The 17976-nt window shown below is 43.3% G+C and overlaps 1 protein-coding gene across 6 annotated transcripts in view; it reads left to right on the top strand.

Annotated features, from left to right (window-relative positions):
• The window catches only part of ADAMTS17 (ADAM metallopeptidase with thrombospondin type 1 motif 17), a 396657-nt gene that overhangs the window by 37992 nt on the left and 340689 nt on the right, over positions 1 to 17976 (top strand). The gene's annotated exons all lie outside the window — the stretch shown is intronic.

Here is a 17976-nt window from a genome sequence, read left to right as displayed (position 1 = left end):
TGACTCAGACTATTTTGGTGATGTCTTTTTTTCTTGTAATGCCTCAGAAGGAGGCATTAACTCTCAGAAGGAGCAGCCTTGGGCAGGTATACAGTCACCTTGCATGACAGTGGTTTAATTAGGGTTCTATTTGACCATCTCTTTCCCTAATCTCTCTATGAAGCTGTCTGCCTTTTTTGGAATTACACCCAACTGTTATGCTTCCTTATTTGCTGACTGACTGCTTTACTGTTTTCAACAGTGCCTAAGACATACATGGCTCCACAGTTTGATCCAACTAAATTCATTTAGGGGTTGTCTTTGTGACAAGTATTTAAGGTCTGTTCTAACCCCAGGAGGACTCTCCTTTGCTGTTCTCTATGAAGAACCACCTGACCTATCTTTTAATTTATTGCCCTTAACTAAGAGGAGCTGCCAGCCCCATATTTGCTTATCACTAAAATCCTCATTGTTTTTGAGAGTGCCTGTAGGCTTGAACTTCCCACACTATTTCAAATAATGCCAGTACTTTTGGGGAAAGCATGGAAGCTTTTTATTTTTATGGACTACCTCTGCTACTCTGGACAGTAGGTGAAGCTGATAATCTGGTCTTCTCAGCTTGCCTCTTCTGACATAGAATGTCTGCCCTGTAGCAAGCTGATATGAGAGTGATTGGTGCCCCCAGGATTTTCCTGGGTTAGAACCTCCTCCTTATGAATGGGACTGGGGGAAAGAATGGAATCTTAACATTTTGGATGCACTCTTCAGGAAATTAGACTCTTCAGCTTGGACTGTTGGGGATAAGAAATGGTGGTGGCCTACCCCTCCGGGTATAGTATCATATCCTTTGACTGGCAGCTGAGGGAATGGGAGCTCTGCTTCTTCGTCGCACTTATCTAGAGTGGAGCTTCCGTGAAGCTGAGCTAGGATGGGAAGGAATGAGTAGTGGTTTAAACGTCGGTTTTCACTCTCGTCCTGAACGTAGGGCACAGTAGCTTGTTCTAGTAGCTCGTGGGCTGCAAGCGAAAAGCGGCCAGTTTGAGAGCCACAGTTGCCATAGAATGGACGCTTCTGTGCTGTGCTGGGAACTCGAGAAATCTGAGGTTAGTTTGCCTATGGCAGTATAGTTGTGAAAGTGAAGACTCAATTTGGGCAGCGTTGAAGTCGATCTCCTGGAAGTGTAGTCTATGATCTAGGAGTCCTCAAAGCAAGAAAGACCTCCTGTTGGGTTTGATAGGGAGGGTGGGCTGTTTCTATTTCTGACCAGGGTATATGGCCCAAAAAGGGGATGTTCCAGAAAGAAAATTGATTGGTGTCATTCCTGGAGCTTGGAAACAGGTTGGTCATGACAATAGCAGCTGATCTCTGGATTTCCCTAGCTGGACTATCCTTGTCTCTCATGCAGCATCCAGGCAGGGAGTGGGTTGACCTGTGATGGGACCAGGGCCACAAGTGGTGGGCTTATATATTATAGCTGCTTGTGCCCTTTCTAAAGCTCCTGCAGAGTATGTGTAGGCATGTGTAATTTCAAATTGAAGGCATTTGCAGAGCTGATCTCAGACCACTGTACTGATTGATGACATAGTGTGGTCCCCAGAGGTCAAGGTTCTGCTGCAAGTGATCAGGTTTCTACAGTGACAGAATTTGCCCTGGAAGATTGCTTGCTGGGCTGGGGGTTTTATGTTGATCTGTTCTTATAGGCTTCTAGAAAAGAAAATCAGTGTGGTGGGTCTGGTTTCCAGGGATTCAAAGAATGAATTATATCAGACAAAGAAACTGAATGTGTACCTCATGAAGGGAGGCCTCCTCTTGTAACAGGTTGGTTCACGGGCCTCTTGGTACGAGTGTCTTGTTCAGTGGATGGTTGGCGCAGGTATGCCAGGATCAGAGCAGGAGTGGTGTGAGTCTGGCTGAGAAAGAGCATGCAGTAAATAGGGTGGAAAGGGTGTGGAAGTGGGGGAGGGAGATGGAGGGGTTACCCTGTCTCTAAAAGAGAGGGCAGAAAAGTACCGTAGACAGAGAGCACACGACTCCTCTGAGCGCCCTGAGGGGCCCTGGGGCATCTCAGCTCCCAGTGGGCTGTCAGGGTCTGCACTTGTGTGGGAGTGCTGTCTCGCAGGAATCGAATGCTGAGGTTGGCAGACTTACAACTCCTTGAGCTTCTTGTAAAGACTCTAGTACAGAGCTTAGGGCAGTCCAAATGAGTCTGTTATAGGAGACCATACAGTGGCAGCAGATTTAAATAAATCACCCAGAATATGATGACACATTCAGACTAGGAGGCCACAGAAATGCCCTCTTATTAATCTTTGAAATGGCAGAGGCACTGTGGGTACTGCAAAGCATGCTTGCAGCACAGCCTTGCATTTCACCCTGCAACTGTCAAATGGTCCTTCCACTAAAACCTGCATGAAGATAGAAAAAGGCAAAATCACATTTAGAAAAATGAAGGAAATGGGTAGTCCGTTATCAAAATTGGTGTGGACTTGGGCCTGGATTGGTAAGGGTAGTCAGTGGCCTTTTCAGAATGGCCAAATCCTGCCCCACTGAAGGAGAGCCAGAAAAAATATTTTTCCATCTCTTGTTTGTCCTTGGCTTTGAATTTCAGAAGATTTATCTACTTAGGAAAATGGCTGGCTGTCCCTCTTGCTTTGGCATGGCCGTTGTTTTACGGCCGTTCTGCAGCTAGCTCCAGGGCGGCTCTGTGGTCAAGTGCGTGTCGCTGGCACTCTGCATCTAGCATCGACCTGTGGACAGAAGGAGGCCTGTGGATCCAGGTTAAGCATCCCGTCGGTGCAGAATGTACAGTATTGCTCCCTGGGGAGGCACAGGGTCCCACCGTAGCCTGGCAGAGCTGACTGCATAGATGCCTCCTGGAGACTGCTTGTCCGCCTGCCCTCTAGCAGCAGGTCTGAGATGGGGTGCTGACTGCTGTGAACAGGGGAGACCTGGTCATCCAAGTCTTGGCATTAGCTTTAGATAGACTCTCCTGAGTCCAATTTGAGTGTGCAGAGAAAACCTGTCTGAGGATCTCAATACAAATACTACAGCCTATCAGGGAAAGGCTATGCAGAAAAAAACATATCTATGGAAAGGATTTATTACATGTCCTAATGGGATGTAAGAAGACAGGGCTTTACTATGGAAAACAGTATGGAGGTTCCTTATAAAGCTACATACAAACCTATCATATGATCCAGTGATCCCACTCCTAGACATATAACCAGAAAAGGTGAAAACTTTCAATTTGAAAGATGCATGTACCCAGTTTTCATAGCAGCACTATTTACGATAGCCAAGACATAGAAGCAACCTAAGTGTCCATCCACAGATGAATGGATAAAGAACCTGTAGTGTGTGTGTGTGTGTGTGTGTGTGTGTGTGTATACACACACACACACTGGAATATTCCTTATCCATAAAAAATGAAATGCTGCCATTTGCAGCAACATGGATGGACAGAGAGACAAATACTGTATGATGAATCTAAAAGTATTATGAATGAATTTATTTGCAAAATAGAAACACACTCACAGACAGAAAATAAACTTATGGTTGCCAAAGGGGAAAAGCAGGGAAGGATAAATTATGAGATTAACATATACACATTACTATATATAAAATAGATAAGCAACAAGGACTTACTGGGGAGCATAGGGAAAATGCTCCCCAATAAAGTTTTGTGTTTACTTAGTAAAAGGCTTACTGTGTTTTGATCAAAATTCATATATCTAGACCCAACAGCTGTCTATTCTGGAAGAATTTGTGAGTTACAATAATAAGAAAAGTCATAGCAATATTTAAGAAGCTTTTCAACTGTGGTGTTGGAGAAGACTCTTGAGAGTCCCTTGGACTGCAAGGAGATCCAACCAGTCCATTCTGAAGGAGATCAGCCCTGGGATTTCTTTGGAAGGAATGATGCTAAAGCTGAAACTCCAGTACTTTGGCCATGTCATGCGAAGAGTTGACTCATTGGAAAAGACTCTGATGCTGGGAGGGATTGGGGGAAGGAGGAGAAGGGGACGACAGAGGATGAGATGGCTGGATGGCATCACTGACTCGATGGATGTAAGTGAACTCCGGGAGATGGTGATGGACAGGGAGGCATGGCGTGCTGCGATTCATGGGGTCGCAAAGAGTCAGACACGACTGAGAGACTGAACTGAACTGAACTGAAGAAGACAAAACGGGTTACTCAAAAGAAACAAAAATCTGGCAGTTCTGAGTTGTCCATGATACTAAGTCCTAGAACACAGTAGAGCCAAGATTACAGTGTTGGGATAGGAAGTGATTGTGCTCCAAGAATTTGACACTCAGACAATTTGTTGTTCACACGTGAGGGCACCTGGTGCTCTTAGAAACTGTATACCCTACTTGTCCTTCTTCTATCAAGAATTTCTTCCTAGAAGAACATAATTCCTGGAGGAACATAATTCTAGAACATAAGAAGAAGAAATCAATATAATTGCAGTTGATTCTGAGCTAAAACAAAATTAAGAGATTAGGAATTAGGAGGTCTTAATATAAGAAGTTGATGTTGCTGATTGAAACTGGTTTACCATAGCGTTAAGTCTTAACTAATTGATGCAAATACAGTTACAAATAGAAAGCAATAATTAAAAAGTTACTGGAAGATCAAAGACCTAAATTTAAAGCTATCGTGGTCTTAGAAGAAAATATAGGAATAAGTCTTTGTGACCTTGGATTAGGCAATGATTTCTTAGATGTAATACCAAACACACAAGCAACCAAAGGAAATAAAGACACATTTGACTTCATCACAATTAAAACTTTTTGTGCTCCAAAGATACTATCAAGAAAATGAAAAGATAACTTACATGATAGAAGAGAATTTCTCCAAATCATGTATCTGATAAGGGACTTGTATCTGGGATATATTCTATAATTCAGTTAAAAAAAGACACCTCGGTTGAAAAATAGGCAAAAGGCTTAATAAGATGGTTCTCTGAAGAATATATACAAATGACCAATAATCACATGAAAAGATACTCAGCATTATTGCTGCTGCTGCTAAGTCGCTTCAGTTGTGTCTGACTCTGTGCGACCCCATAGACGGCAGCCCACTAGGCTCCTCTGTCCCTGGGATTCTCCAGGCAAGAACACTGGAGTGGGTTGCCATTTCCTTCTCCAATGCATGAAAGTTAAAAGTGAAAGTGAAGTCGCTCATTCGTGCCCGACTCTTAGCAACCCCATGGACTGGAGCCCACCAGGCTCCTCCGTCCATGGGCTCTTCCCAGGCAAGCAGAGGAAAATGCAAGTCAGAACCACAGTGAGATACCACTTCATACCCACTTGGATGATTACAGTAAAAAGATGGGCAATAACAAATGTTGGTGGAAAAGCAGAGAAATTGGAACCTTCATGTGCTACTGCTGAGAATAAAAATGGTGCAGGTACTTTGAGAAAACAGGTTGGCAGTTCCTCAAAAGTTTAAGCAAAGGGTTAATACATGACCAAGCAATTCTACTCCAAGGTATGTACCCCAGAGAAATTAAAGCATTTGTTCACATAATAACTTTAACGTGAATGTTCATGGCAGTGTTATTCACAGTAGCCAAAATATGAAAAAACTCAAATGTCTCTCAACTAATGAACAGTTGTACACAATTGCACAAAGTAGTATTCCATACAATGAAGTCTTCAATTCAATTCAGTTCAGTCACTAAGTTGACCCCATGGACTGCCGCATGCCAGTATTCCCTGTCCATCACTATCTCCTGAAGTTGGCTCACACTCATGTCCATCTCTTTGATGATGCCATCCATCCATCTCATCCGCTGTTGCTCCCTTCTCCTCCTACCCTCAATCTTTCCCAGCATTAAGGTCTTTTCCAGTGAGGTAGCTCTTCACATCAGGTAGCCAAAGTATTAGAGCTTCAGCTTTAGCATCAGTCCTTCCAATGAATGCTCAGGACTGATTTCCTTTATGATGGACTGGTTGTATCTCCTTGCTGTCCAAAGAACTCTCAAGAGTCTTCAACACCACAGTTCAAAAGCATCGATTCTTTGGCACTCAGCTTTCTTTATAGTCCAATTCTCACATCCATACATGACTACTGGAAAAATCATAGCTTTGACTAGATGGACCATTGTTGGCAAAGTAATGTCTCTGTTTTTTATTAAGCTATCTAGGTTGGTCATAACTTTTCTTCCAAGGAGCAAGCATCTTTTAATTGCATGGCTGCAATCACCATCTGAAGTGATTTTGCAGCCCCCTAAAATAAAGTCTGTCACTGTTTCCACTGTTACCCCATCTATTTGCCATGAAGTGATGGGACCAGATACCATGATCTTAGTTTTCTGAATGTTGAGTTTTAAGCCAACTTTTTCACTCTCCTCTTTCACTTTCATCAAGAGGCTCTTTAGCTCCTCTTTGTTTTCTGCCATAAGGGTGGTGTCATCTACATATCTGAGGTTATTGATATTTCTCCTGGCAATCTTGATTCCAGCTTGTGCTTCATCCAGCCTGGCATTTCGCATGATTTATTCTGCATATAAGTTAAATAAGCAGGGTGACAATGTACAGCCTTGACATACTCCTTTCCTGATTTGGAACCAGTTTGTTGTTCCATGTCCAGTTCTAACTGTTGCTTCTTGACATGTATACAGTGATCAGTGCAAAGAAATAGAGGAAAACAATAGAATGAGAAAGACTAGAGATCTCTTCAGGAAAATTAGAGATACCAAGGAAACTTTTCATGGAAAGATGGGCACAATAAAAGACAGAAATGGTATGGGCCTAACAGAAGCAGAAGATATTAAGAAGAGATGGCAATAATACACAGAAGAACTATACACAAAATAACTATACTTCACAACCCAGATAATCATGGTGGTGTGATCCTCACCTAGAGCCAGACTTCCTGGAATGCAAAGTCAAGCAGGCCTTAGGAAACATCACTATGAACAAAGCTAGTGGAGGTGATGAAATTCCAGTTGAGCTATTTCAGATCCTAAAAGATGATGCAGTGAAAGCGCTGCACTCAATATGCCAGCAAATTTGGAAAACTAATCAGTGGCCGCAGGACTGGAAAAGGTCAGTTTTCATTCCAATCCCAAAGAAAGGCAATGCCAAAGAATGCTCAAACTGTTGCACAATTGCACTCATCTCACATGCTAGCAAAGTAATACTCAAAATTCTCCAAGCCAGGCTTCAACAGTACATGAACCGTGTGAACTTCCAGATGTTCAAGCTGGATTTAAAAAAGGCAAAGGAACCAGAGATCAAATTGCCAACATCCGCTGGATCATGGAAAAAGGAAGAGAGTTCCAGAAAAACATCTATTTCTGCTTTATTGACTATGCCAAAGCCTTTGACTATGTAGATCACAATGAAGTCTTATTTGGCCATAAAAAAAGATGAAGTACTGATACATGCTAGATGGATGAACCTTGAGAATATGTTCATAAGTGAAATACACTAGACACAAAAGACCACATATTAATGATTCTATTTATATGAAATATTAAGAATAGGTAAACCTGTGGAGACAGAAAGTAATTAGTGATTTCCTAGGGTGGCAGTGGTAGAGGGCAGAGGGAAATGGGAAGTGGTTGCTAATGGGTATGAAGTTTCATTTTGGGTAATAAAAATGGTCTATTACTGTCATGATGATTGTGCAACTCTGAGGCTATACTAAAAGCTATTATATACTTAAAGTGGGTGAATTGTATATGAATCATATCTCAATAAAACTGTTGTAAAAAGTAAGGAAAGATGTAAACTATAAAGTACTTTATTAATATTCTGTACCTCAAATTTAAGAAATATTTACAAATCAGAAAAATGGAAAAGGATCTGGAAGAAAAAAGGGATGCTAAATTCTTCTCTGTACAAAGGGGAAGACAAAGTTCTACTATGTTCTTGACACCAAAAGAATGTTTCATAAGATTGTAAAGATAGCTTATTGTAGAATTGCCTTCTCAGTACTAGAGATGACAAACTCAGGAAAATATAGCTCACATGGTAATTAAGAGAAAATGGAACTAAAAACATGACAGAGGATAAAAAATTATCATTTTTGTAATAAAGGCGTTAAAACCATCTATTCAGTGGCAAAGACTCAGAAATGACATGAAAAAGATGGTAAAAGCATGGGTAAAGATTTAAACATCAAATACAATTAAAAGGTAATAAAATCAAGAACATATTTATCATAGTAGTGTATGTGTGTGTGCACATAGTCGCTCATTCCTGTCCGACTCTTAACCCATGGAATGTAGCCAGCCAGGCTCCTCTATCCCTGAGATTTTCCAGGCAAGATCACTGGAGTGGATTGCCATTTCCTTCTTCAGGGGATCTTCCTGACCCAGGGACTGAACTCATATCTCCTGCATTGGCAGGTGGATTCTTTACCACTAATGCCACGTGGGAAGATCTGCTGGAGAAGGGATAGGCTACCCACTCCAGTATTCTTCGGCTTCCCCTATGGACCCTATGGACCAGCTGGTAAAGAATCTGCCTGCAATGTGGGCAACCTGTGTTGGGAAGATCCCCTGGAGAAGGGAAAGTTACCCAGTCCAGTATTCTGACCTGGAGAATCCCATGGTCTGGATAGTCAGTGGGGTCGCAGAGTCGGACACGACTGAGCGACTTTCACATGGTGCCACCTGGGAAGCCTACCATAGTAGTTTTGATTTGATTTGTTCAGTCACTAAGTTGTGTCCAACTCTTTGTGACCCCATGGACTGATGCACGCCAGTATTCCCTGTCCATCACTATCTCCTGAAGTTGGCTCACACTCATGTCCATTTCTTCGATGATGCCATCCATCCATCTCATCCTCCACTGCCCCCTTCTCCTCCTACCCTCAATCTTTCCCAGCATCAGGGTCTTTTCCAGTGAGTCAGCTCTTCATATCAGGTGGCCAAGTATTGGAGATTCAACTTCAGCATCAGTCCTTCCAATGAATATTCAGGGTTGATTTCCTTTAGGATGGACTGGTTGGATCTCCTTCCTGTCCGAGACTCTCAAAAGTATTCTCCAACACCACAGTTCAAAAGCAGCAATTCTTCAGCACTCAGCCTTCTTTATGGTCCAACTCTCACATCCATACGTGACTACTGGAAAAACCGTAGCTTTGACTAGACAGATCTCTGTTGGCAAAGTGATGTTTCTGCTTTTTAATGCACTGTCTAGGTTTGTCATACCTCCCAAGGAGCAAGCGTCTTTTAATTGTATGGCTGCAGTAACCATATGCAGTGATTTTGGAGCCCAAGAAAATACAGTCTATAACTGCTTGCATTTTCTTTTCCCCCATCTATTTGCAAGGAAGTGATGGGACCAGATGCCATGATCTTCGTTTTTTGAATGTTGAGTTTTAAGCCAGGCTTTTCACTCTCCTCTTTCAGTTTCATCAAGAGGCTCTTTAGTTCTTCGTTTCTTTCTGCCATTAAGGCAGTGTCATCTGCATATCTGAGATTATTGATATTTCTCCTGGCAATCTTGATTCCAGCTTGTGATTCATTCAGCCCAGTATTTTGCATGATGTACTCTGCATACAAGTTAAATAAGCAGAGTGACAGTATCCAGCCTTGATATACTGCTTTTCCAGTTTTGAACCAGTCTGTTGTTTCATGTCTGGTTTTAACTGTTGCTTCTTGACCTGCATACAGATTTCTCAGGAAGCAGATAAGGTTGTCTGGTACTCGCATCTCTTTAAGAATTTTCCACATTTTTTGTGATCCACACAGTCAAAGGCTTTATCGTTGTGAATGAAGCAGAAGTAGATGTTTTTCTGCAATTCTCTTGCTTTTTCTTTGATTCAACAGATATTTGGAAATCATGTTAGTACAAAAGTCCAATATTCTTTCATTTACTCTCTCACTTACTTTAAAACTATTTACAAAGCACCTACTATGTGGTAGGCAGTAGGTATGGAACAATGCATAAACTGCAATGATTCCTATTCTTATTGAGCTTCCTACAGAGTAGAAGAGGCTGTTATTAAACACAGAACAATTAAATAATTTCAAATTGCAGTAAGTGCTCCAAGGAAAAGAAAAATGTGGCCTGGTGACTTAAGTAAAGTGCCTTTCTGGGCAGGTTCTTTGACCCTGAAGTATCCTTGGCATTTGGGAAGGCAGTTCTTTGGAAAAGAGTCATAGTCTGATTACTGTCAGTCAGTCAGTTCAGTCGTTCAGTCGTGTCTGACTCTTTGCGACCCCATGAACCACAGCATGCCAGGCCTCCCTGTCCATTACCAGCTCCTAGAGTCCACCCAAACCCAAGTCCGTTGAGTCAGTGATGCCACCCAACCATCTCATCCTCTGTCATCCCCTTCTCCTCCTGTCCTCAATCTTTCCCAGCATCATGGTCTTTTCACGTGAGTCAATTCTTCACATCAGGTGGCAAAAGTATTGGAGTTTCAGCTTCAACATCAGTCCTACCAATGAACACCCAGGACTGTTCTCCTTTAGGATGGACTGGTTGGATCTCCTCACAGTCCAAGGAATCTCAAGAGTCTTCTCCAACACTACAATTCAAAAGCATCAATTCTTTGGTGCTCAGCTTTCTTTATAGTCCAACTGTCACATCCATACATGACCACTGGAAAAACCATAGCCTTGACTAGACGGACCTTTGTTGGCAAAGCAATGTCTCTCCTTTTTAATATGTCTAGGTTGGTCATAACCTTCCTTTCAAGGAGTAAGTGTCTTTTAATTTCATGGCTGCAGTCACCATCTACGGTGATTTTGGAGCCCAGAAAAATAAAGTCTGACACTGTTTCCACTGTTTCCCCATCTATTTCCCATGAAGTGATGGGACTGGATGCCATGATCTTAGTTTTCTGAATGTTGAGCTTTAAGCAAACTTTTTCACTCGCCACTTTCATTTTCATCAAGAGGCTCTTTAATTCTTCTTCACTTTCTGCCATAAGGGTGGTGTCATCTGCATATCTGAGGTTATTGATATTTCTCCTGGCAATCTTGATTCCAGCTTGTGCTTCCTCCAGCCCAGCATTTTCCATGATGTACTCTGTGTATAAGTTAAATAAGCAGGGTGACAATATACAGCCTTGACGTACTCCTTTTCCTATTTGGAAGCAGTCTGTTGTTCCATGTCCAGTTCTAACTGTTCCTTCCTGACCTGCATACAGGTTTCTCAAGAGGCAGGTCAGGTGGTCTGGTATTCCCATCTCTTTCAGAATTTTCCACAGTTTATTGTGATCCACACAGTCAAAGGCTTTGGCATAGTCAATAAAGTAGAAATAGATGTTTTTCTGGAACACTCTTGCTTTTTCCATGATCCAGCGGATGTTGGCAATTTGATCTCTGGTTCCTCTGCCTTTTCTAAAACCAGTTTGAACATGTGGAAGTTCACGGTTCACGTATTGCTGAAGCCTGGCTTGAAGCATTTTAAGCATCACTTTACTAGTGTGTGAGATGAGTGCAATTGTGTGGTAGTTTGAGCTTTCTTTGGCATTGCCTTTCTTTGGGATTGGAATGAAAACTGACCTTTTCCAGTCCTTTGGCCACTGCTGAGTTTTCCAAATTTGCTGGCATGTTGAGTGGTCTGATCACTGGGTCTAGGCCAAAAATGGAAGACTTGACTTGTTTTCACACCTCTAGGTCTGCTGGTGGGTTATTTGAGCTCTCTCTCCATGAGTAGGGTACATCTAGGGCTTCTGTGAGAGTCAAGGGGCCTTTGGAGGAGTGAAGGATATCTGATTATTAGCTGCTTTGGAAATATGTGATCATTGTTTTTGGAAGAACCACTGACATCCAAGACAGAACCAGAAATTTGTTTTCCCTAAGCTTCTAAAAAGAAGACAAAGGGGTTTTTGATCCTTTTGTTCATTGTTTATGGGCTTCATCCTGTCGTTCATTAATACATTCAAAAATAGTGTACCAGGTACCCTGCTCACCATGGGATAAACAGGTGGAAAGGGTAGTCCCCACCTTAAAGCCCACATTCCTGGGGACATGTCCAGGCCACCTGAGGCCTGTGCTGTGCATTATCAGGGGAGGGAGAGGGAGGAAGAAGCCTCTACCTATATTTTAGTTTTGTGTTAAAGCACGGAAGTAGAGTTCCTGGTCCGGAGAGTGGCCTGCCCTCCTCGCACAGGTGGAGAAATATCTGGGCTGTCTAAAGTTTCTTGTACTTCTTTGTCAAAGATGAAAGACCATCTGTCAAAAGAAACAATACCCAGGATCCCTGTGGAGGATTCCAGGTGCAGAAGACAAGTCGATTTCTTTTTAGGCTTTGGTCCGTCCTGTCTTGTTCTGGCTGAAGTATGAGCATGTTAATTATTCTTCCCCCAAGCTGTGTGTTTGGGGGATGTCCTTTTTTTTTTCTCTTCCATCCATTTGGAGGATAAAGCCATTGAGCTCTAGTAGGCTAGTGTCATCTTTCAGCAACAGACTTAACTGGAAAGTGGTGGGAGAAGCATGATAACTGCAAAGCATTTGCATTTGTTTTCTTGAATTTGCCAAATGTATCTCGATGGACCTCTGAGATGATTTTCCTTTCTGGGACTCACATGTTGTCCTGACTGTCCTGACCGTGTAAATATATGCACTCCAATTCATGTGAAAGTGACCTGCGCAGTCCATAGTGCTTAAGGCAGGAAAGAAGATGGTCATCTGTTAATGGGCTGAAATGTGTCCCCCCAAATCTTTATATTGAAGTCCTAACCCCTGACCAACAAAGGTCCATCTAGTCTAAGCTGTGGTTTTTCCAGTGGTCATATATGGATGTGAGAGTTGCACTATAAAGAAGGCTGAGCGCCGAAGAGTTGATGCTTTTGAACTGTGGTGTTGGAGAAGACTCTTGAGAGTCCCTTGGACTGCAAGGAGATTCAACCAGTCCATCTTAAAGGAAATCAGTCCTGAATGTTCATAGGAAGGACTGATGGTGAAGCTGAAACTCCAATACTTGGGCCACCTGATGCAAAGAACAGACTCATTTGAAAAGGCCCTGATGCTGAGATAGATTGAAGGCAGGAGGAGAAGGGGATGACAGAGGATGAGATGGTTGGATGGCATCACCAACTCAATGGACATGAGTTTGAGTAAGCTTCAGGAGTTGGTGATGGACAGGGAGGCCTGGCGTGCTGTGGTCCATGAGGGTGCCAAGAGTCGGACACGACTGAGTGACTGAACTGAACAGAACTGAACCCCTGGCACCTCAGACTATGACTGTGTCTGGAAATAGGGCCTTTAAGGAAGTGACTGAGTTAGATGGGGTCATTAGAGAGTGCTTATAAGAAGAGGAAACTTGGACTTAGATGGATACAGAGGGAAGACCTGTGAAAATGAAGGGATAAGATGGCCATCTGCAAATCAGGAAGAGAGGCCTCAGAAGAAACCAGCCCTGCTGACCCCTCAGTCTTGGCTTCTAGTCTCTAAAACTGTGAAGATAACTGTCTGTAGTTTAAGCCACCCAGTCTGTGTCACTGTGTCACGGCAGTCCTAGCTGACTAATACAGTATCTTTTATGAGAACATTTAATATTTAATAGAGGTTGAGACAAGGTTTTGGACTTATGTGAATTGCAGCCATCTGCCTTACCTTCTGGGACCTTGGCAACAGCCAGCTTGAAGCATTCTTACTGCAGTAGGCCCAGCGTCTCTTCTGAGATGGTGCGACCTTGTGTTTGCCTTGCTGCTTTTTTCTGTTTGTGAACCTCTGTCATTTTCTGATAAAATGAATGTGCTTTTCTTCCTCCTCTCCGTCCAGTTGGAAGCCCGCTTTCCCTAGAAGTGTGGGTTGTTTCCTTGATGATTCTTTTCATCTATGTGAGGTTTATAGGACTGTTGAGGTTCTGTATGCTTCTCTCCCTCCCTTGAGCAGAGCACCCAGCGTGGAGCCAGCCACGGATTCACATGGGCCAAGATTAGAAGGATAAGCAAGAGTTAATCTTGCTTAACTGGTGCAAGGCTATGGTGTGACGAGTGGCTGTGGAGCAGTCGCGCCTTTCCTCGGTTGGCATGAGGTGGGCATGTTGGAAGCCTTGTTCTTTTGGGTGCGGCCTGTGACTGGACAGTAGGGAGGCAGAAACCGAGTGGAGATGGCTCTCCTCCGTCGGCCGGGTTTTCCTCATTGGATGTGTGAGTTTTTTCCACCTCAAGGAAAGCTTCCCTCAATTCTAGTACTTTCAGGCAGTATCCTTGTTTCTCTCTTCCTCTAAAGTCTGCAGTTTCCTTCTCTCACTTTTCCCTGGCTTCAGCCCCCCGGTCCTCTGTCAGGAGTGCCCCTGTAAGGCCCCCGGGGTCCCCGCCTGGCCCTTCCCCTGGATGCTGTTCCCTCTGCTCCTGTGACTGCGTGCCCTGTTTTCCTGGCATTGCCCCTCTGCTGCTGGTGTCATCTCTTCTACCCAGTCATGCAGTTTTGAGGTCCTGGGAGGATTGGTCTGGGATTGTTGATTCCTGAATGCCTGTCTCTGATCTCACCTTTGCCTTTGAGCGCCAAGTCTGCACACTCCACATTCAACTTGACCTCTGCACTTGAGTGCTTTAAAAGCACCTGAAACTTAACAGGGCCAAAACTTGCAGTGCTTTTTTCTCCCACATCTGGCCCTGTTATAGGGGTCCCTTATTCAATGATTAGCACAACCATACAAACCAGGGGTTATTTTTGATAACTGTCTTAACCTGGTACTTTGATATCCCCAGTATTCTTGACCTCACCTTCGAAGTATTGGGTTGGCCAGAAAATTTGTTGAGACTTTTCCATAACATCTTATGCAAAAAAACTGAATGAACTTTTTGGCCAACCCATACCTCTTTGAATCTATCTGCCCCACCTTGTCCAGCTGTGGTCCTTGTTTACCTGTGCTCCTGTAGCGATCATCCAACTGGTGTCCAGCTTCCATGTTCCCCTGGAATCTGTTCTACACACAACAGCCAGAGTGACACATTGGAAACCTGAGCCCTGATGACTTCCCACTGTTCCAGGGATAAGGAAGAAAACCCCGAGCATATTGCATGTGACTCTCCAAGTATGCCTCTGTCTTGTCGCTCAGCCTCTTTGCCAGCCACATTCTCTCTTGCTCTGGGATCCCAGTGGTTTCTGGAACATGCTGTGCTTTCTTCTGTCCCCAGGGCCTGTGCACCTGCTGTTCCCATTGCCTGGACTGCTCGCATCTCCTCTCTTCTCACCCACCCTGATTAACTCTTGCTTATCCTTCTAATCTTGGCCCGGGTGTCACTTCCTGATGGAACCCAATCTAAATTGGAACCCCCTCCTTTTATCTTTTCATAGCATTGTTCTTTCTTTGCAAACATTTGTTGTATTTATGATTTTTATATATGCATCTGTTCTTGTAGTTAATGTTTATTCCTTCTGGTGATCACTTACATTGCCTTGCACAGTAGGTTCACAATTCAATATTTACTGACTGAATGAGCCTCACCCACAGACAGTGGTGCCTGGCTACTTGGTGCCCACGTGGCTCTAATCATGAGTGGAAAGGTCTGGCAGGGCCAGTTCAGCTTTCTTACCCCAGCCCTGCTGCCTCCCAGGGTGGGGGTGGGGGTGGGGGACACCTCCCGCCTAGTGAAGGGACTGATTTTGAACTCCAAGGTTGATCAGTCCTTCATTCAAGATCTTAACCACAAAAAAATCTTTATTTTCCACCTTTCTTTATAAGGAATTTACATGAAAAAATATGCCTTTTATAAAAATGACTTGGCCTTGGGTAAAGTTATTTAAAGAATTCATACTTGGAGCGCAAAACTTATTTTTTTCCTTATTCAAAAAAAAAAATAGAGAAGGCCATTATTTTTCAAGGATGTTGGATTTATGCAACTGCCAAAAGTTCACCTGGCTGGGAGCTCATCTTCAGCTGTGGACCTATCATTCCAGATTTTTTGCTGTTTTGTTATTTTTTTTTAAATAAGAAGACCGTTTGTTGAAGGAAAAAAAGTGATTAGAAAATAATTTTTTTGGATCTGACAGTTTTCTTGGGAAGCATGTTGTTTGTAAGTCTGTGTGTGTGTGAACTTAAAAACTAGACTAGCTGTTCATGTTTCCTCCTCCAGTGCTTTCCCCGCGTTGACTGAATCTGCAAGGTGCTGTCGCCAGGTCTTTGGATGCGGCCGTGATAGGTTGTTGAGAAATCTTGGCACACAGTGATGCTTGCATTTCCTTCATGGGGCACCACTGACTGGTTTTTGTTAAAGACGGTTCAGGGTGAAGGGCAGCATTCCGTCCATGGCAGTGCTCTGCCGTGTGAAAGTGCACATCCTTACTATTTCCATGGACCCGGGAGAAGTCCTCGAAGCTTGAATGAAGTGCAGGAAGTAGTTTAAGGACTGACAGCCACGTTGGTGTCCCTGTGGACGTACCTCTGAAGGAGATGAGGAAGCTGGGCTGGGAGCTCCCCGGGAGCTAGAGGCTGGAGCTGCAGCTGCCCACCACTGCTGGAACAGTTGTTACTCTGTGCTGAAACACAGGGGCCCCTTCTCCGTATCTCCTACCTTCCTGTCTCCCTCCAGCACGCCCAGCCGGCACGGGAGTCCAGGAAGTAGTTTGCAGGTCCTCTACAATTGATGATGGTGACGTTGCATAACTCTGAGAATATACTAAAACCATTGAACTGTGCATATTCAACAGTTAAATTGTATCATATATAAATGATATCAATAAAATTTGGACCATAAAGAAGGCTGAGTGCTGAAGAATTGATGTTTTTGAATTGTGGCGCTAGAGAAGACTCTTGCGAGTCCTTTGAACTGCAAGGAAATCAAACCAGCCAATTCTAAAGGAAATCAACCCTGAATGTTCATTGGAAGGACTGATGCTGAAGCTGAAGCTCCAGTACTTTGGCCACCTCATGAAAAGAGCTGACTCATTGGAAAAGACCTTGATGCTAGGGAATATTGAGGGCAAGAGGAGAAGGGGACGACAGAGGATGAGATGGTAGCATAGCATCACTGACTCAATGGACATGAGTTTGAGCAAACTCCAGGAGACAGTGAAGGACAGGGAAGCCTGGCGTGCTGTAGTCCGTGGGGTCGTGAAGAGTAAGACACAACTAAGCAACTGAATAACCACCACCACCACCACCCCAGAGTGGAATGCAAAAGAGAGGGCTAGGAAAAAAAGGACAAATAACTGGTGCGTGGGAAATGGATACCTTTCTGTTAAGTGGAACCTTCGTGGGCATCAAGATCAGGCCCAGGTGAATTTTCAGAGTTTCCAATTCCCATCTTGAAGGTATTTTTTATTATATCTCATACATGCTTATTTTGAAAAAATTAAAGACAAACGACAATGGGCTCTTGTACATGCAGTTTAAACTACACATCTTACTAATTTAGTTGCTGTGCAGCGGTGGCTTTGGTGCCCTGAAAATGGGTTTGTGTGGCCGTGGCAGGGGTGTCTCTCTGTACACAGGATCCCGCTTGGGGCAAGAGTCGGTCTCTTCCCCCAGGAGAAGGACTCACACTGTCTGTTTTCCATCTTAATGAGAAACATTTGATTTCCATTCTTTTATGGAAATCTCTTCTAATGAAACATCATTAATTTTTCATGGTTTAAATGGCCGATTTCATGTACAGTCATGTTTTGTGTTCTGTCACATTTGTGATGATTAAAATATTCCACCCTCTGGAATGTTGGGAGGTTACATTGGGATATTGAGCAGGAGTTAAAAGCCACTTCTCTTGAAACTGTTATTTTTGTACAATTCTAATTTGTTGTTGCATGATTAAGGATGTCCTTAGGGAAATTATTTTATGCTCCTGCCTAGTAAGAAATATTGAAGACAACAAGTTGATTGGTGAGTATCTAGACTAGAGATCCTGGTCAGACCCTGTAGGGTGTATACGAGCATCCACTATTTGTTTTGGGTCACTCACACAAAGTTTAAAAACTAGCATTTAGACCCTAGTAGTTAACAGCAGTAATAGTGATGTAATGATAAGGATAGAAATAAAACTAGCAGCATATTTGAGTGCACTTATATACCTGAACCAGTCAATCCGAAAGAAAATCAACCCTGAATACTTATTGGAAGGACTGATGCTGAAGC

The sequence above is a fragment of the Bubalus bubalis genome, chromosome 20, assembly GCF_019923935.1.
Source record: "Bubalus bubalis isolate 160015118507 breed Murrah chromosome 20, NDDB_SH_1, whole genome shotgun sequence".
NCBI lineage: Eukaryota > Metazoa > Chordata > Mammalia > Artiodactyla > Bovidae > Bubalus > Bubalus bubalis.
This window is presented reverse-complemented; position numbering and strand designations above follow the sequence as displayed.